Genomic DNA, 7,267 nt, shown 5'->3' with positions numbered 1-7,267 from the left:
GACTGTAGCCTCCTCAAAAGGTGGAGATCCTGCAGCTGCCTCGTTTGACAAAACTGAAGACAAAAATTAATAATAGTATTAGGAGCATGCTTTTGACATGTGCCGGCTTCTTAAATCAAGGCAACAGTTTCAATGCCATATTAGTGATTTGATTCCCTCCTTCATGTACCTATGTGTGGATGTAATAAAATATGTTTAAAAGCACCTCTAGAACCATCCATGGCAGGAGAATATATAAGATAACGGAGACTAGGGAGAGGAAAGTAAGAGCAAAACTGAAAGAAAAACTATAGACTAACTAAATTATGCTTCATAAATTGTTTCAAAGGCAAATATATCTTTTTTTTTTTCTTATTTTGGAGCTTTGAAACGAGCCCTGCCCTGCTGTTATTGCTGTTTAGAAAAATAGTGGATTGTGTGCGGAATAGTGGATTGTGAAAAATGTGATCAACAATTCGCCTTTATCATCAAAGGGTGCTATCAAGTACGAGAGCTTATGTATTTCAAAACAAGTAAGAATGTACTGGTAATTAATATAGTTGTATAGTTGGCAAATTTCATTGTAATATGTGTTTGGTTTCCACTTACCTTTGACCAATAGGTCATCCTTGCAAACAAGGAGCTGTTGGAGTTTGTCCAGCCCCATCTTGCCAGGCTTCTTCAGGGCAAAGCCTGGCGGAAGGCCCTCCACAACATAACAAGCCTCTTTTATAATCTGCATAAGGGAATCTTGTTTCCCTTCCTGATGAGATCTCTGTAAATATATGTATCAAGATGATTAAGTTGATACAAGTACTAAAAACTTTAAAAAGTACTAAAGACACTGGATGTCCCGAATGTACGTTGTAACCTGACCAATTCTCGTGTCGTGCGCTTGTGGTTGGCGAGCGATTTCAGGTATCCCATACAAGTTCCTGACCGTGTCGAGGAGTGGAAAATCGTAAAATTCCTTCTTGGGTTTACCTCGTCCGTCATACCGACGTTGCAGTCTGGACATCGGTCGGCTCGTTCGTTCTCCCCCTGGTAGAGAATACAATCATTGATACACGTGTCATAAGTGTTTGACTTGGGGAGTCTTTTACCATTGAAACGGCTTGCTTATACGAGCCAGTGACAGAATTCGATATGCCATGCATGATCGTCCAGCACCTGCTTGAATAGTGATAGTATTGCTGAATTTGGGATACACCCGGATTGTCAGCCTTTATTTTAGCACGTCGGTAACAAAAATCGAATCTGTGTCCATTTGCCAGGCGAGCCACTAGTACCGTAAATCAAAGGTGCATGCCTACCGTCCTTCTCGTCCTCTAGAAAAAGCGATATGGCTGGCTTATACTTCACTGACTGGCGGCCGACACCTTCCTCTACATTTCCATCTACGCCTTTGTATGGCGACGACGGGTTGTTTCGCTGACAAGTGATCCAGTATTCCCACCGTCCCACGCCAAGTAGATAGATCCAGGGAATAGAGGTGACAAGGCAGCAATAAGGGAGGAAATTGTTTGGACACTATATCAAACCACTGGCCAGTGAAGTGAAATAACTGATCAATTGCCGTGTCTGAAATTAAATGTTTTGCCTGCCACAGTAGAATAAACCAGCACAACCAATTCAGTAGGCATTTGATTAATCCTGACCTTTGCCTGTGTTCATCATTTGAATAGCTGTTTTCAAACTCTTCATAAGTGTTATCTACAGCAATACCACTATTTCCCATCTTCAGAGTCTGACTGTTCTGACGACGATTCGTTCACGTCATGAAATGACTGTGTAGTAGTGCGGGGCCGTATAAAGGACTCTAGTCGGCAAACGAAGGAGTGCCCCGTTATGAAGGCGCTGTCCATGCTGACAAATAAGTATTAGATGACAGACTCACCGCAAGCAAGGACGCAAAAGGTAGGTGAACTCCTGGCCGGAGGCTCGGCAAGGGCCGCAGCGTTCTGTCCGGTACGATCGGCTGGCCGAAGGCTCTGCACGGGCCGCAATTCGGTCATAATGCACTGTTACTACTCCAATCTGCTGTATTGCATTTGATCCTAGCAAAGGCATGCTCTCTGAGTCTGAGTCTATGAGCACAAAGTTTACAACATACCCTTGCCCAGTTTTCGGATTGACCACCCTTAGATCGGTTTCACCCTCTGATATGATGTCGATGTTGTAGTATATCTTTAGCACCCTTGTAGTTCCATGCGATCTGTACTGTACTTGATATTGTTTCTTTCTAAGATTTTTTTTGTCTTCACATTGCATGTGGCTCCAAGATCCAGTTGAAAACTGATCATGTGACCTTCCAGCTTCATCTTTGCATGCACCTGTATTGCATACTTTGGATGGGTCATGCTGTACGTTTTTGTAGTGATCGTCATCACATAGTTTTCTTCTTCCACAACATGGACTTTCGTCTTCTGCATATGTGCTTGTGCCCTCCCACCTCGTCGTGGTTTTCTGTCGGCACTCTTGCAAACTGTTGCGAAGTGATTTCGGCCTTGGCAGTTTAGACACTGCTTGCCGTAAGCTGGACACGCTTCTTTCTGCTGTGGGTGTTTCCTCCCACAGTACTTGCAACTGCGCATTGGCTTCAAACACAATACAGACAGTAGTGTTGGCTAAGATCAACTTGTTACCTTGCATTAAGTATTTTCTAGTTCCAAAGATATTGGTCCTTGCATATCAATCATAATAATTTACTGAAAAATTACTGCATTGCTTCCATGGCATGCTTCAAGGTTGTTGTTTTTTCAGGATTGTTAAACAGGGCCTTTCCATCTGATCTTTTCTGCATTCTTCTAAAAACTGCAACAGGGTGTCGCACTTTGCAATCTCTTTTCACTTGAACAAAATCCTCTTAATCACAGACAATGGAAAAATATCACTTGCAATGCTTGGTGCCTGCTCACACCTGCATACCTCTGGGGTTATCCATGGATACTCCGACTCAGACAATGGTTCTGACATCTTTCTAGCATCTGACAGGAGGCAGGCCTGTCCAAAGTCTATGATTTTCACCTTCTTATCAGACAAAACAATGATGTTTGGTTTCGAATCACAGTGCAGAATGCCATGCTTGTGGACTTTAGACAACACATGGCACGGGTGCAGTGCAATAGAACACCAAGTCTTTTGGTCATACGAAGTTGAACTGTCTCTAATGATGGTGGCAATTGTTGTACCGCCCCCCCCCCTCCATCACCTAGGCAGATTATATGGTGGGACATTAACTACACAGCCAACTAACTTCTGCACACCCTTAGTGCTTTTGAAAATTTGGACACAAAAAACTCAAGATTCCTTGTGAAAAAAGTTGGGTCATAAGAGTTTGACTTGGGGAGCATGTCTTTCACCATTGAAACGGCTTGCTTATGCGAGCCAGTGACAGAATTCGATATGCCGTGATCGTCCAGCACCTGCTTGAATAGTGACAGTATTTCTGAAATAACTTTTCGGGACACACCCGGATTGTCAGCCTTAAGCTTTAGGACGTCGGTAACAAATCTAATCTGAGTCCATTTGCCACCCGAGCCACTAGTACCGTAAATCAAAGGTGCATGCCTACCGTCCCTCTCGTCCTCTAGAAAAAGCGATATGGCTGGCTTATTTTTATTTTATTTTATATAAAAGTTAGTCAATGGCAATGGCAATGTTGAAAACCCTTGTGTCAATGGTGACCTCGCCAGGGATCTGAAAAAAAAGAAAAGAGAACGTTAAGCTGTTGCAATGTGCATTTTATAAGTCGTTTACCAACATAACGCCTTGTCATTATTCTTACAAATGTACGCAATTGGAGATGATGGGATCATACTTATGTTATATATATATAAATTGCAATTTTATATTTTAGTCTGTCCCATTTCTCCTACCTCGGCGACAATTAAGAACGGTTCTCAATTCTGTACATGGTTAATACTGAACAGTACATAACAGCGGGAGGCCCAGTCTACCTCCCCAAAAAGTAATGACGGCACCTACACTGTCTACGCAGGTGATTAAATTGTTACAAGAAGACACACGAGCGGAATCGGCTGTTCCAACGACGAACAGTCGGACGCTTCCGTTAGATACAATTATAGATGCGGCGATAGTAAGTTAGATAGAAATAATGAGGAATCATCCTTACCTCCTTGTCCGCAAAGGCCGGATGCCCTTTGCCAGCTTCTGGGAAGCAATCAAATTTATCAATGTTACTTTTCCCAACAAAGTTTTTTTTTAGTCTTTCCTTTCCAAGGTTGCAATATTTAAGGTGACTACGGTCATAGTGACTGAAACAGAAAGAGAACAAATATGATGTTGTATTTTCTCACAAAAGTATGATATGTTCACGAGCCACAAGGTGACCTCAATACGACTTTCCCCAACCGAAGTTAGGTACCCATTCACATGTGGGTGGAGTGAGGAAAGTCGTGTAAAGTGCCTTTCCCAAGGGCACAACGTCGGGACGCATGTTCAGACATGTCCCGGGTACGACTCGGAATCGAACCCGGGTCTCCCCGCTTCATAGTCGATTGCTCTAACCACTACACCATCCGACGCCACGAATGATGACTTTCTTTTGTACTTACCACTTGTCTGCCCCCGCTCCACCACCACCCCCGTTCCCAGCTCCACGTCACCCATCATCATCCTAACGGGAGGTGGTGGTGTAGCTGCCGCTGCTGCGTTGGAATCCGCTGCGCTCGCTCTCCTACAGAAATAATATCAGGAATATATGTCATAATTTGTCAACTGATGTACACCTCTACATGTTAACTTGCGATGTTAAATGCGACATTTCAATATGAACGGAACTTATTACCTTTCCCGTCTCCTCACCCCTTGTCTCCTCACTTTCAGTGTCTGTCTCGGGTGGGTTCGAACGGCGTCCCACCCGATATGGGGGAACGTCTTCCGCACCTTTTTGTAGGACATAAAAATAATTAAGACAGTGAATCTGGAAGGTAGTGAAGTATAACGAGTTGTTATGACAGCAAGGAAAGGCAAATAACAACACACGATAGTTGCGTGAAGTTAGATTTTCATGCTGGGTGGTTTTGCGCCACACGGCCAAAGTATCAAAATACGCATATTAAGGTAAGAGAATCTTCTAACAATTGGCCACTGCCGTGAAAACGTCATTAGCGTCAACAAAACCATTATCTATATCTTGCCTTCATCTTGAAAACATACTCCCTTCCGACCCACTCAACGCAAATGACGCCACATTATGCACTTTACTTCTTACAGGTAGCCCCCTCCCTCCCATACTCTACTAACTGCCGTATCTTTGATATTGTGTTCAACTATATTCATCACTCTGGAAGATTTGACCAATCACATTAACGCTATATGTATTGGTGCGCCTGCCACTTTCATTTTATGTTTATTTCATCTTTTATGTTTACATTTTAATTATGTTTTATGACCAGCGGATTCACATTAGCACAACACATGCTTTCTATCTAATTCTAATGCTGTAAAATCCATGTGAATAAAAAAAAAACATTACAATACAAATCACTCAAACGCTATTGGTCAATATGCCACCTTGGTAGACTTGCTAATTGTAATTGACAGTCAACACCTGCTTTGTATGAATCTGACGTCATCAATGATTATATCAAAGTCGCTATGGATGGTTAGCGGACATATTTCACTACTTCGCTTACCATCTCCACAGCCTTGTTGAAGTTTTTTCCTGACGATTCCACCACGTGGTACCGGTCCAAGGAGGCTCTGAGACAGTTCTAGAAAATAGGTCCCGCAGCATCTCATCCTTCAGAGCACCATAGTCACACGTTGACACTAACGTACGCTTCGATGCTTTCTCCTTGGGCTTGTTCACATGTATTGAATTTGTATCTCTCATACACGGTATTCTTCAGGGGCTTGAAGTGCTTGTCTAACTTAAAGGCTTCTATAATCTTATCGGGGTCTTTCCTGGGGTCTGCATCTGGCTGACCAGGGTCGGCTTCTATATCTATGTTTCTGAGTATATCCAGGCAATCTCTGTCGATGACGGTCTTCAGTGTTGCTATTGTAGAAGGCTTGGAAGCCATTTTTTTTAAACTCAGTACTGGATGAATATTGTAGAAGGCTTAGAAGCCATGTTTTTTTGTTTGTTTTTTTTTAACTCAGTATTCAAAACTGTATTCATATTGTGAAAGGCTAAGAAGCCATGTTTTAGGGGGGAGATCAGCAACTATAACTGTATAGATGATGTTGTTCTTATTGAAATACATTTTTGGAGCAAGTATTCAAGATTGGACTTTGATTTTTATTTTGCTTTTCTGTTCATACAAAGTGCATATATGTATTTACATTGGAGAAAGGCAAAATGCAAGACCTGTTCCACAAACTATACCAATAAAAATTATCATTGTAATGACCACTATATATATATATATATACCTTTTCTTGTTTCATAATGCAATTTCAACACAAAATATATCCGATAAGCCTGTACCTGGTAAGCCTGTACATTCATGTTGTTTACACTTTCAGTATACAATTCTTCTCTGGTGATAACAGTTACAACATCACATATATCGACAAATTGTCATGGAGCACGGCCTATGTTGGATCACTGGAAAAATGGCCTGGAATACACCCATTTCCGGAACGTTATTCGTCCGTATCTTCCGAAGATATCAATGGATACAGACAGATCCGCTTCGGATTTTTCGCATCCCCGGATTTTCGGATTCTTCAGGATTCGCACAATTGAATCCGGAAGAATCCGAAATTGCGTGTTCTTGAAAGATGTGAATCCGAATTCTTCCGCATCCTTGCTCGTATATCCTTTTGCGTTTACACCGCATGCATATGAATTCGACTGTATCTCAAGAGGAGCTGCATAGCTAGCTAGTACTTCTAGTCCGATCCGTCGGTATTTGTTACGGATTCGTTCGGATCCAGAATGCGTGACTGACAACATCCCTACCGTATTTCAAGACGGATCCGTCGGTGACGGAAACTTTCGGATCCAGAATGCGGAACTGACAACATCCCTACCGTATCTCAAGACGGATCCGTCGGTATTTGTGACGGAAACTTTCGGATCCAGAATGCGGAATTGACAACATCCCTATCGTATCTCAAGACGGATCCGTCGGTATTTGTGACGGAAACTTTCGGATCCAGAATGCGGAACTGACAACATCCCTATCGTATCTCAAGACGGATCCGTCGGTATTTGTGACGGAAACTTTCGGATCCAGAATGCGGAACTGACAACATCCCTACCGTATCTCAAGACGGATCCGTCGGTATTTGTGACGGAAACTTTCGTTCGGAT

The sequence above is a fragment of the Branchiostoma belcheri genome, unplaced genomic scaffold (assembly GCF_001625305.1).
Source record: "Branchiostoma belcheri isolate BF01 breed outbred unplaced genomic scaffold, Haploidv18h27 scaffold277, whole genome shotgun sequence".
In the NCBI taxonomy this organism is placed as follows: domain Eukaryota; kingdom Metazoa; phylum Chordata; class Leptocardii; order Amphioxiformes; family Branchiostomatidae; genus Branchiostoma; species Branchiostoma belcheri.
This window is presented reverse-complemented; position numbering follows the sequence as displayed.